This window comes from Xenopus laevis, chromosome 3S (genome assembly GCF_017654675.1).
Source record: "Xenopus laevis strain J_2021 chromosome 3S, Xenopus_laevis_v10.1, whole genome shotgun sequence".
Taxonomy (NCBI): domain Eukaryota; kingdom Metazoa; phylum Chordata; class Amphibia; order Anura; family Pipidae; genus Xenopus; species Xenopus laevis.
This window is the reverse complement of record NC_054376.1, coordinates 62168653-62186577: the sequence shown is the minus strand read 5'-3', so window position 1 is coordinate 62186577 and position 17925 is coordinate 62168653. Positions and strand designations below refer to the sequence as shown.

Here is a 17925-nt window from a genome sequence, read left to right as displayed (position 1 = left end):
TGCAGTATATGTAAGCTGGTAAATAGCTTATCTGTCCAGCAGATGGTTAGGATAAAAAGTCAGAGATTGCGCACAATTTTTCTGCACTAAAGTAATAAATCCCGGTGTTTTTATGTATAGTAGAACCCCCATTTTACGTTTTTCATGGGACCAGAAAAAAATGGTGTAAAATCCAGGAAAATTTAAAATCAGGGAAATGTATTATACATAATATATACTGTGGTGTGAAAAACTATTTGCCCCCTTCCTGATTTCTTATTCTTTTGCATGTTTGTCACACAAAATGTTTCTGATCATCAAACACATTTAACTATTAGTCAAAGATAACACAAGTAAACACAAAATGCAGTTTTTAAATGAGGGTTTTTATTATTTAGGGAGAAAAGAAATCCAAACCTGTGTGAAAAAGTAATTGCCCCCTGAACCTAATAACTGGTTGGGCCACCCTTAGCAGCAATAACTGCAATCAAGCGTTTGCGATAACTTGCAACGAGTCTTTTACAGCGCTCTGGAGGAATTTTGGCCCACTCATCTTTGCAGAATTGTTGTAATTCAGCTTTATTTGAGGGTTTTCTAGCATGAACCGCCTTTTTAAGGTCATGCCACAACATCTCAATAGGATTCAGGTCAGGACTTTGACTAGGCCACTCCAAAGTCTTCATTTTGTTTTTCTTCAGCCATTCAGAGGTGGATTTGCTGGTGTGTTTTGGGTCATTGTCCTGCTGCAGAACCCAAGATCGCTTCAGCTTGAGTTGACGAACAGATGGCCGGACATCCTCCTTCAGGATTTTTTGGTAGACAGTAGAATTCATGGTTCCATCTATCACAGCAAGTCTTCCAGGTCCTGAAGCAGCAAAAAAACCCCAGACCATCACACTACCACCACCATATTTTACTGTTGGTATGATGTTCTTTTTCTGAAATGCTGTGTTACTTTTACACCAGATGTAACGGGATGCGCACCTTCCAAAAAGTTCAACTTTTGTCTCGTCGGTCCACAAGGTATTTTCCCAAAAGTCTTGGCAATCATTGAGATGTTTTTTAGCAAAATTGAGACGAGCCTTAATGTTCTTTTTGCTTAAAAGTGGTTTGCGCCTTGGAAATCTGCCATGCAGGCCGTTTTTGCCCAGTCTCTTTCTTATGGTGGAGTCGTGAACACTGACCTTAATTGAGGCAAGTGAGGCCTGCAGTTCTTTAGATGTTGTCCTGGGGTCTTTTGTGGCCTCTCGGATGAGTTGTCTCTGCGCTCCTGGGGTAATTTTGGTCGGCCGGCCACTCCTGGGAAGGTTCACCACTGTTCCATGTTTTTGCCATTTGTGGATAATGGCTCTCACTATGGTTCGCTGGAGTCCCAAAGCTTTAGAAATGGCTTTATAACCTTTGAAATTGAACTCAGGTGTGATAAACCACAGTTAAGTTATTTTTTAACAAGGGGGGCAATCACTTTTTCACACAGGCCCATGTAGATTTGAAGTTTTTTTTTCTCCCTTAATAACGTAAATCTTCATTTAAAAACTGCATTTTGTGTTCAATTATGTTATCTTTGACTAATAGTTAACGGTTTTTGATGAGCAGAAACATTTAAGTGTGACAAACATGCAAAAGAATAAGAAATCAGGAAGGGGGCAAATAGTTTTTCACACCACTGTAGGTGGGACCAGAGAGCAACAATGTAAAATGAGGGAAAACTTAAAATTAGGCGATGTAAAATTGAGGTTTCACTGTATTATATTTGTGTCTCTGTTTTGCTGAGAGATCTCATTACAGGCTAAATCCCCCCAATTCCTATTATGCCAATGTTCTATGTTGTAGTGCTTGGTCCACTGAAGCAGCACTGGTGATATTTACTGCAATACCCAAAGAGGTTGACCCATCAATTTCAATAATAGTTGTCAACACCCTTTAAGGTTAAACCTCTGAGTTTTCATTTTGTGTCATATTAATTGTTGATTGTTTTAAAAGTATTGTTTTAAAAATATCTCTTCAGTTCGTTTCTTTAAGGCACAATGTATTCTCAGATATATAGCATGTAACTGATCAGTGCAAAACTTCGTTTTCTGCTTTCCCTTTTCTTTTTTGAATGACTTCCCTTTAGTGTTGTAGGAAACACCATATTGTAACATGTTTGCATTATCTTCAGTGTGATATGATTTAAAAACCAACAATACTGACATGAAAAATCTATAATAATAATCTATAATAGTTGCAATAATGATAAAATCTATAATAATAATTCTAAAAATAGCATCATCTTATATAACAGACAAACCTAACTTTCTGCTTGATGATTTGCTTCAACCCCTAGGCTTCTCATCAGCTCCTCAGAACACACTAAGCAGGTGCGTGTCACAGACACTCCTAACAAAATCCAAGATGGGGAACTCCTGTGACTCCTTTGAAGACCTGGATGATTACTACTATAGAGGTGCTTCTTAACTTTGGGGGCAGGAAAACGAATGCCTAAAATATGTATAGAGCTGTGATACATGGGAATCTTTACAGCACAAGAAAACTACATATCCTTTAGGCAATATACCAATATAAAAAAAGTGTCAATTTTTCTTGTATTTTTTATCCATTGTTTCCCGTTATTCCAAATTGGAACAAATAAAACTCAAAAAAGCAGCAAGCATAGTTAACTTTTATTGGCTATCACCAAAACTGAACATTCCACCCATAACAGTGAATGTCCTGAACAGCATCAAATACCACATAATTTATACCTAGCAAAAAAAGTCTGTGAATTCAATACTATGTCTCCTCAAATTACTAAGTACATCCAAGCCTATTATTGTGCCAGTAAAACTTTATGTATTCATATCGAAATATACTGTCAGCTATAATATAAAATATTAGAAGACATATGATGATTTCATATACTTTTTAAGAAGAATCCAATCCTCGTTATTACCTGTTCATGTTTGCGGCTATAATATTACTTAAGGATGTCATTTTTATTATGGGATTCTTCACCCCAATATGTTTCACCAGCTCTGTGTTAAGGTTTAAATCAATCTGTCTCATTTCCCAGTAATAGGATCATGGTGAAGTAACACGGTGGTCACCTCGTAGCTCCACAATAAAGCACCACAGGAAAGCGCTATTTTATTACGGACCGGCAAGCTGTAGAAATTTAATTAGATGCCAGGCACAGATGCATGGCACTCGTGCTACTTTCCTCTAACAATATTAACCTTTGCTTAACTCAGAAATACTCTAGCTTCATGTTCAATGATAATCTAAAGCTTTCTCTTAACTGGCCTTTGGGAAGACTTCAGTTAGAAGCTGGCACAAATAGCATAGGGCCTATCAAAAGAATCTGTCTTACAGTATGCAGAGCAAGTCCTCTAAATATTTCAGGTCAAAAGGCCTGTTTATATGCAGGGGCACATAGGGGGTTAATCTGCCCCTATGGCTTTAAGGCCCCACCCTTTGCTCAGTGTTATTGGCCAAGAGGTGATATGACAACTTCCTGCCACACTGCACTATAGAGTTTGTAAGGAGTGCCCTCTTCCTCTTTGGCTGCTGGATGCTGATCCAGTTGGGTATGCCCAGGGGAGCCTGGATGCAGCAAGGCCCAGAAATTCATGTGTCCAAGTCCGGGACCAGGCAACCCCGTGAATGAGGAATAGAAAGTGGCAGGTGAGCTCCCAGTACTAGTACACTCTAGGAGTGTAAGATAGTCAGGGTTGAGCTAAAAAGAGCAGTTCTGAGCGCCAACATAGGAGTAATAGATTGGAGGTATCTCTCCCAGGCCATATTGCCTATAGTATAGGGATCCCAGCAGAGAGGGAATCAGGAGAGATGATTGCCCTGAGGTTGATCCAGAGACCACTACCGGAATATGTTGCAGAGGTGAAGTGGGATGCCTGCCAAGTCTGTCCTAGGGGAGTGTCAGCATGTGTAAAGCTGCATGTGATGTGCCTGTGCCTTTTTCCTCTGCTCCACTGGATGTGAGTAAACCTGGGGACATTGTTTATGAATAATAAACAGTTCTTTGTTTGCATCATAAGAACCTCCTGGCGCCCAATCATTTTTGTATGCACAGTAGTCTGGGTGTTGTAGTTGCACTACACCTTAGAGGGTATGCTTCCACTTAGCGAAGGCCCGGATCCTGCAGAGAGAGTCCAAATGTAACCCATGCTCCTACCTTAGCTGGACATTAACTATCTGGGGTGTGGATAGCCCAGATAATCGTTACATTTTTGGTGCCCAACGTGGGGCTCATTTCCCTAATACCAGACTATGCTGCTGTGTTGTTAAGTTTTTGTTACAGGCTGCACACCAGACTGAGAAAGGTAGTCCTGCACGACTTTTTCACGAATTGTTCGATTTTTTCGTACAACTGTTCTCCCATGCTCCTACCTCAGCTTAATTATCTGTGCTGTGGATAGCCCAGATTAGCGTTACATATACTGTACATAATAGACTCTGTGCAGTTTAGGGCAGGTGGCTATGTCTCACTATTAATATAATGCAAATAATAAAAGTTTATGATGGAGACCAAAACTGGTTCTAACCAGTTTTTTTTTTTTTTTTTACACCAAAAGGAAGTCAAACTCATTCTAAATCTGAGATGCAAGAACTGTAGCTTTAACATAATCAGACAAAACAAACAGAAAGTTAGTGCAATATAACAAATATATAAACCTGGTGTTAAAGGGAAAGTACACCCTTTTCATGTTATCAATCCAAAAGTGGGTAATGATACCATGAGGCGCAAGGAATTACTGATGCAAAGTGCCTTTATTCTTCAACACGACATGTTTGAGCCGATCAACTCTTTATCCACACTTGATAAAGAGCTGATCAGCTCGAAACATGTCATGTTGAAGAATAAAGGCACTTTGCAGCAGTAATTTATTTACCTCATGGTATCATTACCTACTTTTGGATTGATTATATGATTGCTCTGGATGGACGCAAGGGTTCCTGATACCTGAATAAAGAATTAAGGGTAATTATACCAGTTCTAATTGATTATCCCCTTTTCATGTTGGTTGAAGGGAGTGTGAAGTTCTCTGAGGACAGAATATTTATTTTCTCTAGATTTGATCCTATTTACATCTACAGCTCCAGTAATGCATGACAGAGCAAAACTTCCTCTTAAGCATGTCAAATGCATTATAATTGTACACAGAACTTCACAAGGCTATAATACATGAAAAGCAATAGAACCAAGGTGAACAATGGTACTTGTTTTGATTGGCAACGCCCACTTTGTACCGCTGCTAATACAAGCAGCAGACCTGGCTTCTTTAAATCAATGGGACTGCCTAAAATTAGGCAGGGTTTAAAATCTTATTGGGGGAGCACTGCATCTGCAAACTTATGTGGGCCTTAAACGAAAGATCAGCCTACAGTATCATCCAATCATTGGCCATACTGATCATGACCACATATGAATCACTAGTTAACAGCAGAACCTTCATTAAAAAAAAATGTTACTTACAATTACTAATTGCCCTAATATCTGTGGCCAACAAACAAAAAAACTAAAAAGTAGCATCAAAGTTATGTTATTAGTGTTATGGTTGCCATCATAAATATAGGGATCCTCTCACTGCACAAATGCAGTTGTGAGGCTAAAGTTTTGTATGCACTAACATAAAGCAAACAAGTTCTTTATTTAGCTTTCATTCCTGGGGTTTTCACTATGTGTAGCTTTAGGTCTACCAAGCTAGACCATCGAGTGTTGGGATGTCATCAGGATGCCCATTTTAGCAAATGGGTACTAATACACATTTGTTTTTCCATAGGTGAAACAACAATGTAAAATTACGCAACAGCTAATTGCAAAAGCAGTAAGCACTTTAGAAATATAAAACAGCCTTACCAATGTGCTACAAAGAAAAGCTGGCTTACAAAAGTCCCACGGCTGAGTATTTTTTCCATATCTGAAAATTGTTAATAATTAAATACTACTGCACAACCCACAGGAACAAAACCTTTGACCCACAGCAGTTAAAATCATGTTTAATATGCTTTGTAAACTGGTTAACAGAGCTCTGAAGCAGGAAGGGTTGAAACCAGTTTATGAAAATAAGTTACATTAAAACTGTCTTCATATTAAAAAAAAACTGATTCAGTAGCAAGTGTAAATTGTTGACAAAGATTAGAAAAGAGAAGAAAATCTATAGAATTTCAAGTTCCTTTTGAGTAAATAATAGGTAAACTGGATAGCTTAAAGACAATAACCAAATATAAAAGTGTTCTTAAGGTCTTGTATAAATCAAAAGGTCCATTTTCATTTATTATTGTAATGCTGACCCCTCACAAATGAAGGCTGATCCCACCCATATATAGGGTTGCCACCTGGCCAGTAAAAATGGCTGATCCAATATTATTAATAAGGAAAAAGATAAATACATAGGAAGGCCGGTATTTTTTTCCAGAAAAGGTGGCAACCCTACCCATATACGAGTCTTCAGAGGGAAGTGAGGTCAGGTACCGGTTATGAAGTATTGGAGGACTTTGGGCTTGGTTGGGCTTGGTTGGGTTGGGAAGAAACAGGTCGTGATTTGGGATGAAAAATTTCTGACTCGACCCATCACTAACCTGAACAGCTTCACATCTAGTCAGCCTCTAATCATTCAATCTTAGTAGATCAACAATCTTCAGCAGAACAATGGATTTAACCATGTAGAAGCTAAATGTTAGCAATAGCCTCCTTGTGTACTTAATGCAGGCTAACTGGACCCTAAAGAGTTAATCGTTAAGATGAAGGCAAACTTACACATTTAGTGTCAGGGCACATAGGCAGATTCAGGGAGATTAGTCGCCCGGCGACAAATTTCCTCTTCTTCGGGTCGACTAATCTCCCTGAACTGCCTCCCCGCCGGCTAAACTGCAAATCGATGGCGGGATGGCACTCGACACGCGATTCGTTTTCCGACGTTGCCGGAGTTTCCTTGTGAGGCAACTTCGGAAAAAGAATCGCACCGAGTGCCATCCCGCCGGCAATTTACATTTTAGCTGGCGGGAAGGCAGGGGAGGTAGTTCGGGGAGATTAGTCGTCCGAAGAAGAGGAGATTTGTCACCAGGCCAACTAATCTCCCTGAATCTGCCTGTGTGCCCTGAACCTTAAGATTTTTGATTTTTTAATTGTTTATGTGCCACAAGTCATTGTGCAAAAAGCATTCATTAGTAAAATATGGTAACTGTAACAAAGGCTTCCATACGTTAATAAAGACAAGTCAGTGGTTACATTGTTTTTATAATCAGGACAATGTTTATAATTGATTACTGTGATGGTTGTCTTATAAAGGCAATGGAATGTGTGTTTTAGCTACAGCACATAAAGACTGTACATGACAGATTTTGCATTAAAATCTCCCTGTTGTGTAAGGCTACATTTACCTGAACTGTTCCCAGTAAAGAGATAAAACTGGTCAGCCCTGGAAACAGATATTAGGCTGTTCCAAAAAATAGCAGTACAGGTATAGGATCCCTTATCTGGAAACCTGATATCCAGAAAGCTCCGAATTACAGAATGGCTGTCTCCCATAGACTCCATTTTATCCAAATAATCCAAATTTTTAAAAATTACCCTTTTCTCTGTAATAATAAAACAATAGCTTGTACTCGGTCCCAATTAAGATATAATTAATCCTTATTGGAAGCAAACCCAGTCTATTGGGTTTATTTAATGTTTAAATGAATTTCTAGTAGACTTAAGGTATGAAGACCCAAATTACGGAAAGATCAGTTATCCGGAAACCCTCAGGTCCCAATCATTCTGGATAACAGGTCCCATACCTGTATCTGCATTCTTCTTTACTAACGCAAACATTTACTGTATACACTGAAACATGTTTCAAGATTTTGCTTTCCTTTGAATCACTGAACTAATATTTAGTTGTAAAAGGAGTGTTTCTGAGAACTGCTGCACATCTGTGTTGCATGGAGTCAACCAACTTCTGGCACCAGTTACATCCCACAATTCTGCATTTCTTGGTTTTGCCTCAGAAACAGCATTTTTGATGTCACCCTGCAAGTTTTCTATTTGGGGTCATCTGACAAACTGTCTGTGGCCCCTATACCCAAAAAGAACAATCTTGCTTTCATCAGTCCACATTATGTTGCACAATTTCTCTTTTGGCCAGTCAGCGTGATCTTTGGCAAATTGTAACCTCTTTATTACGTCTTTTGTTCAACAATGGGACTTTGCAGGGGCTTCTTGCCGATAGCTTGGCTTCACATATGTGTCTTCTAATTGTAACAATACTCACAGGTAACTTTACACCTTCTTTGATCTTCAAGGAGCTGATCATTGGCTGAGTCTTTGCCATTTTGGCTATTCTATCAATTTTCTTCCACATCTTTCAGGGTTGCCATTTAAAAGCATTTGAGATCATTTTAGCTAAGCAACCTATCATTTTATGCACTTCTTTATAGGTTTTCCCTTCTCCAATCAACTTTTTAATTAAAACACGCTGTTCTTCTGAACAATGTCTGGAACAACCCATTTTACACTATAATGCAGTATAACCAGAATGCACATTTGCTGCCTTCCTTCCTTAAATAAGAGCCATGATTGACTCCTGTTTTGTCACAGAATTAATGACCTCACTAATTGAACTCCACACTTCTATTATTTGGAACAAGCCTCAATTAATGGTTCAATTACACAGGATCAGCAGCATGCATGTCATGGCTGTTGGGTTTCTATTACTCTACTATACCTACTAGTAAATTATTTGCCATGTAAAAATATAATTTCTACCAATATCAGGTTGGTGATGTCAGACTGCAATTATTCTGAACACAACTGTATGTATATAAGTATATAGCACTTAAGAATGCACTATTGATCTATGGTATTACTAGATCATTCCTGGGATCTGACAACACCCACATTAGTCTATCATTGAGACATACAGTATTTATAAAGTTGTGTTAAATGCAACACAGAAACAATTATTATTTTGCTATTTCTGGAATAGTGTAGTTTGTGTAGAGAGAAGCTGAGTAAAAAGCTGAGAAGAAAACAGCACAGGTTTTTACATAGAAAATGGTGTTACCACTTAAAGGGCACCTGTTGGGTAAAAATGCTATCCCCAACCAAAGGTGCAGGCTAATAGAGCTCTCATTCCGGTTGGGGATTAAAGGAGCTCCCGGTGCGAGCAGCCACATCCGGTCACTCTCTTGAGCATAATGAAAAGCCGCCCGAATTGCTCATTATGCGCATGCGAGTGACTGGACATGGCTGCTTGCACCGGGAGCTTCCTTGCAGTGCGGGTAGCTTATCGCTGGTGGCGGGCATTTAAAAAAAATAAAAAAATACTGTTATCCCGAACCAGAAAGGTGGTACACTCACTAAAATTAGCTGGGGACTTGTGTTTACACCCAAGACCTTCAACTTAGGTTATAGACACTTTATCTTCAAACACAGAATGGCACAAAAAAGTGCTCTCAAAGACCTTTTTGTGTGGTACTGTATCAAATGCTTTAGCTCAGTATAAGTAGATCACGTCCACTGACATCCCACAGTCATCTTGCTCACCTCCTCATGGAAGTCTGACAAGATCTATTAAGTATAAAATGATGTGATGTATTCAGGTATCTTATCCCTTATTACCTTTCCAAAAGCTTTCCTACCACTTATGTCAAATTCATAGAGTTAAGCTTGTTTAGTATGCTGGGATGTATGAGATCTAGTCCTGGACCTTTGTTTCTCTTTACATGTTCTAGTCTTTTTTGTCACCCATTCATTAATAGTTATATTATAAGAATTGGGTCTATTAAAAAGGAAGCCTTAACTGGCTGGTTCGTCAGTTGTGTAGACAGACGACAAATAAAAGTTCAGAATCTCTGCTTTTTCCTTGCTCTCATCAACCAGCTGACCTCCCTCTTATAATAAGGGCACTAGCAATATGTTGCACAAGAAATAAGTAGTAATCTTTAATCAGATAGAGTGCTTTGGTAGATTTTGCTTTAACAGAAAATTGAGCATACCTACTGCATTTAAAATCCGTATTTACTTGTATGTGGGTTTTACAAAGAAAAATGGTACAGGTTTTAATTTATTGTGGTTGCATGCATTTTTACTACACTTTCTGCAGTTATGTAATTAGAAAAAAATTCACTCAAATTTATAACCTGTCTTCAAATGTGCGCCAAAGTCTATGCACCCATCAAAAATTAACGAAAATAATACAGGAAATATGTAAGGTTAAGAAATTGCTAAACTGCTTTGTAAACTGAAGTTTTTATTAATCAACATATACACTCTGGATAAGAACAAAAATTTAAAGAAATTTTATGAGAAAGAGAGCCTTTGAGACATTATGCTTTTGCGAGTTAACAAATATCACCTCAAGCACTCGTTCATATTTAAAGAAAACCACATATAGAATTACTCGATCCTCTTACTTGGGTAAACTGAAATGCATTTCTCCAAGGGATGTATACATAACCTTTTGTCCCCCACCCCACAAGAAATATGGTGAAAGACATTACTGATCCTTTATGTAGCTTGTTATTCATAGGAGAATAATATATTATTTTTATTGGGTCACATTGTAACTCTTGAAAAAAATTGTAATGGAATTCTCTCTTTTTTTTTGCAAAAATGTTGTATACCAAGGGTCTATAGCTGCATGACCAAATACTTAAACAGACACCATCTTTTACTATACTGCTATATTTTACAATTTTGTCTGGAAAAAGTGTATTAATGTGTAAAGTGAGGTAGTTTTGATTGTAGCTTTTGAAAAGAAAATCAACACTTTTTGCCTAAGTGAAGGAGTCAAGACTTTAAGATGTGCCTTGAAATGCTGTTACTCTAGGCTACAGGATTCTGTCTTTCTCTCACTTAGGAAGCAGTACAGAAAGCTTTCATTATGGGTTGACAGCAGTGAAAGTTCTTATCAGAGATAGTGTTAAAGTGGCCATACAGGGGCAGATTAAAATTGCCGATATTCTTTATTGTTGTATGAATAGCCTCCACAATCTCAGCCACTAAAGCTTATTTCTTCAGAGTTGTCCTAGGTCTCTTGGCGGCCCCCCTCAATACCTCCTACTACACTTACTTTCAGGTAGATGGCTTATTCTTGGTGGATTTACAGCTGTGTCATATTCTGTTCATTTTACAATGATTAATTTAACTATAAACCAAGGTGTATTCAGTGACCTGTAAATTCTAATGTATCCTTCCCCTGATGTGTGTTTTTCAATCACCTTTTCATGACATTCTCTGGAGTGTTCTTTTAGTTTCAATGTATACTTTATGCCATAATTTGTGATAATTACTCATCACAAATTAGACTTTGCAGTTACATATATATTTATACAACAATGCAGGTGATCTTTATTTAGCTATTTATCTGACGCTGGAAAATAGCGGCATATAATATTGATGGAATGGATAATTATGCATAATTTAGACATGAAATAGTCTATTTCTGTTGATTAATGTCAAAAACAAAATGAAATCCACTGTGATTCCATGTTCCATGATCATAAAACATGAAAACATTCAAGGTTGTGAATAATTTCTGGGTGGCCATTGGCTGAAAAACAAAAGATACTAGCTTCAACTAGCTTCAATAAATCCTGATAACACAAGGGGACTAAAAAAGTTGATTAAAGGAGAAGGAAAGACTTTGTGCACTTGGGGGTGGCAAATGTTAGGTACCCCTAAGTGATTGTATTGACTTATCTGAAACCCCGGGCCGATGCTCCTATCAGCAGATAACTGCACCGGCCCAGAGCGATCCTCTTCCGTCTTCTTTTTTCTTTGCACAGATCCACATGCGAAGAGAACGAAAAGCCGAACTTTAAATAAAAAGTCATCTATTTAGTTTAACTGCGCATGCGTTTGCCCTGGAAAATTTGAAGAAAGAAGAAGCCGGAAGAGGATCACTCCGTGGTACTCACTGGTATAACCTAGGGTTGCCATCTGGTCGGTATTTTACCGGCCTGCCCAGTAAAAATTATGGTTGATCCCAATGTTATTAATAGGGAAAAAACATAAATATATAGGAAGGCTGGTATTTTCAGGTAAGTCAATACAATCACTTGGTGTGCCTAATATTTGGCACCCGCAAGTGCACAAAGTCTTTCTTCTCCTTGAATAGCAGTGTCGTATCCACAGCCATCAATCCAGTATCTGCATAAAGAGAGTTAATTAGTGATCAAAACTAAATGCTAATTAGTTGCTATGCTTCAGTACTGATGCAATGTAATAGTCTTGTTAATAAAGTAGCCCTATGGAAAAAATATAGAAATAAAAAAATAAAATACATTTTTTCAAGTTGGTGTCAGATCACTTCATAACATAATTTTATCTTTCAGCAGATTTGTTCAAACACCTTCACCTGTGCAATCGTGCTCACTCTCCAGTCAGGCCACACCAGGAGACCCAAAGGCAATTTCAATAGACAAGGGTATGGATGGAGCACATCAAACGCAGTCTCTGCCGCAAAACATTCTTTATTGCATCACAACATGTTTCGGACCCCAAGGATCCTTAGCACATCAAACGCAGTCTCTGCCGCAAAACATTCTTTATTGCATCACAACATGTTACGGACCCCAAGGATCCTTTATGATAAAGGATCCTTGGGGTCCGAAACATGTTGTGATGCAATAAAGAATGTTTTGTGACAGAGACTGCGTTTGATGTGCTCCATCCATACCCTTGTCTATTGAAATTAACATAATTTTATAACTTAGTGAGAATTTCACAAAGAGATCAAATTCAGACTTCTTTCACCACTTGAATTAATATTTTGGAAGTGGAATGCTCTCATGTAATCGAAAGCAAGTTTGCATTCAAGTGAAGTCAGCATGCATAATAAATTATACATATAAATGCTGAATTTATCCTCCATGTTCCATTCACCTTAACAACACAGCGCTCAGCTAACTTTAACCTGACATCAACAAGTCAGGCATGATCCGATTAACAAGCTATTTTAATCCTCTTTTGCTTCCAAGATTCTGTTATTCAATCAGTCCTAATCTACGTTCTGTCCCAAACTTAGCTAAGAAGCCATAGCTGCATTGAAATCCACTTAGAAAACACGTCAGAGACAATTTCAACATCATTACAGAGGATAACACAAGACACATAACAATGAATGTATAACCTATGCTATTCATACATTTTGACACTTTCCTGGTAGCAGTTATTTTCTCAAAATTATAAAAAGTTTTCCAGTTTTAGCAAGAGTGTTCATGTTTTTAATTAATAAAACAGTCTGAAAGGTATAATCTGTAATCATATATAATATTGTATTTGCCAAACTCTGTTAAACATGCTCATAATTCCATCAGGTGATTTAGTTAAGAAGAGGTGATAACTATACAAAAGATTCCAAATGGATAATTTGTGAATAAAATATATTTAATGATTTCTGATAAATGCACTCAACTGAACTATGTCATCACTGGCCCCTGTGTTGGTTCCTCTAAAGATCAGTTTAGTCAATAAAACCCTGACCTACCAAAATAGAAAAATAAAGGAAACAAAATAAGTTCCATTGAAGGGTCATCTTGCACAAGTCAGTATTTATATGTAATCTGTATGTTTGTATTCTCATTTGCATTGAACAGCCTGGCAGAATATGGCTGTAAGAACACACGCATGCGTTCCGTTCAGCGCAGGCGCGGGCGCGGTAATGCGCGCCGGCGCGTGACGCGGACGCCGGTCGCGGACGCGACGGTCGCGGGCGCAGGAACGTAGGCGGAAATGCCTGTGACGGACGCGCTGACGTCAGTTCCGCGACGTCAGCGTGAGGACGCTAGTTTGGCGCCAAAAGATATGCATTTAAACCAGATCCAGACTGACATGCATTGCCTGGTTATTAGGTTTATTACTGAAACCCTAGCATCTCTTACTTCTTGAATTGCCTGTTGTGACCCTGCCTGAACCTGGACTACGATTTCTGCTGCCTGCCTCGACTCTTCTGCCTGTCTTATCGTTACGAACCTCGCTGCCTGCCCTGACCTCGGACTTCTTGACTACGGCTTTGTCTCATCCTCTGTACCGCGTTTGATAGTCTCATTGGCTACTCTCCACAACCCTGCTCCCTGTTCCACTCCAGGTGGGTAGTGGTTGTGTGAGGCGCTTGTGAGTTCAAGATCTTCAGCTCCAGCTCCTTCTCCGCCTGGATCACACCGGTAAGCCTGACAGTATAACCAGGCCGAAAAATGGATCCAGCTGAAGGGGCCTCTCCGTTTGCTGTCCTAACCCAGCAGCTGTCCTCTCTGACGCAAGCGGTCCGGGAGCTGCAAAGCGGATATGCTCAGCTACAAGAGCATATCAGATCTCATCCGCCAGCGGCTCTCCCTTCCACTTCTGCTGCCACTCCTCCTGCGCCAACAGAGGTTCAAGTTAACACGTCGGAGATCTCTGAACCCAAGGTGGCTTTTCCAGAGAAGTTTGCCGGAGACCGGAAGCTATTTCGGAATTTCAGGAGTAACTGCAAGCTGCTGTTCTCCTTAAAGCCTCACACTTATCCTACTGAGCAAACCCGGGTTGGGGTTATTATCTCTTTTCTCACGGGAGAACCACAGACCTGGGCCTTTCGTCTCATGGACCGTCACAGTCCAGCCTTGGCTTCGGTGGATTCCTTTTTTGACGCGATGGCGGTCATTTTCGATGATCCCCACAGAGTCGCTACTGCTGAGGCTGCCTTACGTGCCCTGAAGCAAGGGGTCCGTCCTGCTGAGGATTATACGTTGGAGTTCCGGCAGTGGGCAGATGACACAGAATGGAACCCTGCCGCACTAAAGAACCAATACCGCTTCGGACTTTCTTCTGAGTTGAAGAACGAATTGGCCCGTACTGGCATTCCGGACAGTTTGGAAGACCTCATCCTCCTCGCTATCCAACTTGATCAGAGACTCCGAGAGCGTAGAGAGGAAGAAAAGGCGGAAAAAGCGGGTCTTTCATCTCAGACCTGGATGTTACCATCTGCTCCTCCTCCGGTTCGGATGCCGTCCACCTTTTCTCCAGCTATGCCTCCGCCTGTCTTCAGTACAGCCCCAGAGCCCATGCAGATCGGTGCTATTAAGTCTGCTTTATCTCCGGAGGAACGCATCAGACGCCGCAGACTGAATCTCTGTCTTTACTGTGGACAAGCAGGCCATCTGCTTCGGGGTTGCCCGGTCCGCCCAGCGGGTAAGAAGTTGCTTGAAAAAGACTTTACCCCCTGCCATGTTCCTGTGCCTCTCCTGACAGTCTCTTTGTCTTTACAGTGGGGAGACCAACGGGTAGAACTCCAAGCAATCCTTGACTCTGGGGCCAGCGGATGCTTTCTGGACAATAGAGTAGCACTACGGTTCCAGATTCCGCTCCAAACCAAGAAGAATCCTGTAGCTCTCCGGGTGGCTGACGGGTCTCTGATTACCTCAGGCCCTGTGGTGCAAGAGACCGTCCTTCTTTTTGTTTTGTTGAATAAAGGGCACGCTGAAATGATGAACTTTGATGTGGTGTCTTCTCCTTTGTTCCCCGTTATTCTGGGATTACCTTGGTTACAGAAGCACAACCCATCCATCAATTGGGCTACCGGTGAAGTAAAATTTCTTTCAAATTTCTGCTCTTCTCGTTGTATTTCTTCTTCAAAAAAGGTCTGTTTTTTATCCCCTACTTCGGAAATTCATGAACTTCTTCCTCAAGCTTATTGGGAGTTTTTGGACGTTTTCAATAAGAAAGGGGCTGACAAGTTACCCCCTCATCGCATTTATGATTGCCCTATTAATCTTCTTCCTGGGGCCCAGATTCCGTTTGGTCGAGTTTACCCTTTATCCGAGTCAGAACTTGTGGAACTTCGTTCTTATTTAGATGAAAATTTGGCTAAAGGGTTTATTAGACAATCTTCTTCTCCAGCAGGAGCTGGGATTTTCTTTGTCGAGAAGAAAGACCATTCATTAAGGCCGTGTATAGACTACCGGGATTTGAACAAGATCACAGTTAAGAATCGTTACCCACTTCCTCTCATTCCTGAATTATTTCAACGATTGGCGGAGGCTAAGATCTTTTCTAAATTGGATCTCCGGGGCGCTTACAATTTGGTCCGAATAAGAGAAGGCGATGAGTGGAAGACAGCCTTTCGTACTCGTTACGGGCATTTTGAATACCTGGTCATGCCCTTTGGTCTCTGCAACGCTCCTGCAACTTTTCAACATTTTGTTAATGACGTCTTCAGGGACTTCCTCGATATATTTGTCATCATTTATTTAGATGATATTCTTGTTTTTTCTAATTCTTTGGAAGAACACAGAGTTCATGTGAAGAAGGTTCTGGCCCGTCTACGCACTCATCAGTTATATGCCAAAGTTGAGAAATGTGTGTTCGAACAATCATCTGTAGATTTTTTGGGGTTCTGTATTTCTCCTCAGGGCATTCAGATGGACTCGAGGAAGATTTCTGCAATTCTTAATTGGCCGATTCCATCTTCTAAGAAGGCCGTTCAACGTTTTATCGGCTTTGCAAATTTCTATAGAAAATTTATAAAAAAATTTTCTCAAGTCATTCTTCCAATCACTGAACTGTAGACCAAAAGTTTGTTTGGTCTACTCAGGCTCAGGAGGCTTTTGAGAAATTGAAAACACTCTTCACTTCAGGTCCAATTCTTCACCATCCTGACGTTTCCCTTCCTTTCATTTTGGAGGTAGATGCTTCGGAACTTGCGGTGGGTGCTGTGTTGTCTCAGAGAACTGGGTTTCAAGAGGATCTTCATCCTGTTGCCTTCTTTTCTCGTAAGTTGGCCAAGAGTGAGTGTAATTACGATGTGGCTGACCGTGAATTACTCGCTATCAAGCTGGCACTTGAAGAATGGAGGTACCTCCTCGAAGGGTCTAAACATCCGATTCTCATTTTTACTGATCACAGGAATCTGGAATATTTACGTTCAGCTAAACGACTTAGACCCAGACAAGCAAGATGGGCGTTATTTTTTATGAGATTCAATTTTCATCTTACTTACCGACCCGGATCAAAAAATGTCAAAGCAGATGCTTTATCTCGAATGTTTTCTTCTGAAAACGAGGTTTCCTTGGCCCCTGAGACAATTCTAAATTCTAATAACTTTCTTCTGCTTCAACCAACCCTGGTGGATAGAATTAAGGACGCTTCTTTAAACATTTCTGAACCATCGTTACTGCCTAAGGAAGGTCTTCTTTTCCATCAAGGCAAAATTTTTGTCCTAGAATCAATGCGTCTGGAGGTTCTTAAAAATAGTCATGATTCTAAATTGGCAGGTCATCCAGGTATAAAGAAAACTATTGTCTTGGCTAAGAGAGTATTCTGGTGGCCTGGGATGGCTAAGGACTGTTTTAAATTTGTTGCTTCATGTGAAATATGTTCCAGATCTAAGGACTCTCACTCTAGGCCTATTGGTCTTCTTCAACCTCTGCCAGTGCCTTCCCGTCCATGGGGATCAGTTTCTATGGACTTCATTTCCGATTTACCATTGTCCTCTGATTGTTCCACCATTGTTGTTTTTGTTGATCGGTTAACCAAGATGGCACATTTTAAATCTCTACCAAAACTTCCCTCCGCCTCCGAGACTGCCGATACCTTCATTAAAGAAGTGGTAAGACTCCATGGCCTTCCAGATGAAGTAGTGTCGGATCGGGGACCACAATTTACATCACAGTTCTGGAAATCATTATGCAAAGCACTCAAGATTTCGGTGTCTCTTTCTTCTGCGTTCCATCCTCAGTCCAATGGCCAGACCGAGCGAACGAATCAAACTCTCGAGCAATACCTGAGATGTTATTCTTCTTACCTCCAAGACGATTGGGTCAATCTTCTTCCTTTGGCGGAGTTTGCTTATAATAATTCCCATCACTCATCAATTAATCAGTCCCCTTTTTTCGCAAATTATGGTCTTCATCCAGTAACTTTTCCCTCTGCCATTGTTTCTGATATTTTAGTTCCCGCTGTCAAGGACAGATTAACTTTTCTATCAA

General features: G+C 40.0%; 1 protein-coding gene across 4 annotated transcripts in view; it reads right to left on the bottom strand.

Annotated features, from left to right (window-relative positions):
• scaper.S (S-phase cyclin A-associated protein in the ER S homeolog) overlaps window positions 1–17925 on the bottom strand; it is a 153039-nt gene that overhangs the window by 35288 nt on the left and 99826 nt on the right. The gene's annotated exons all lie outside the window — the stretch shown is intronic.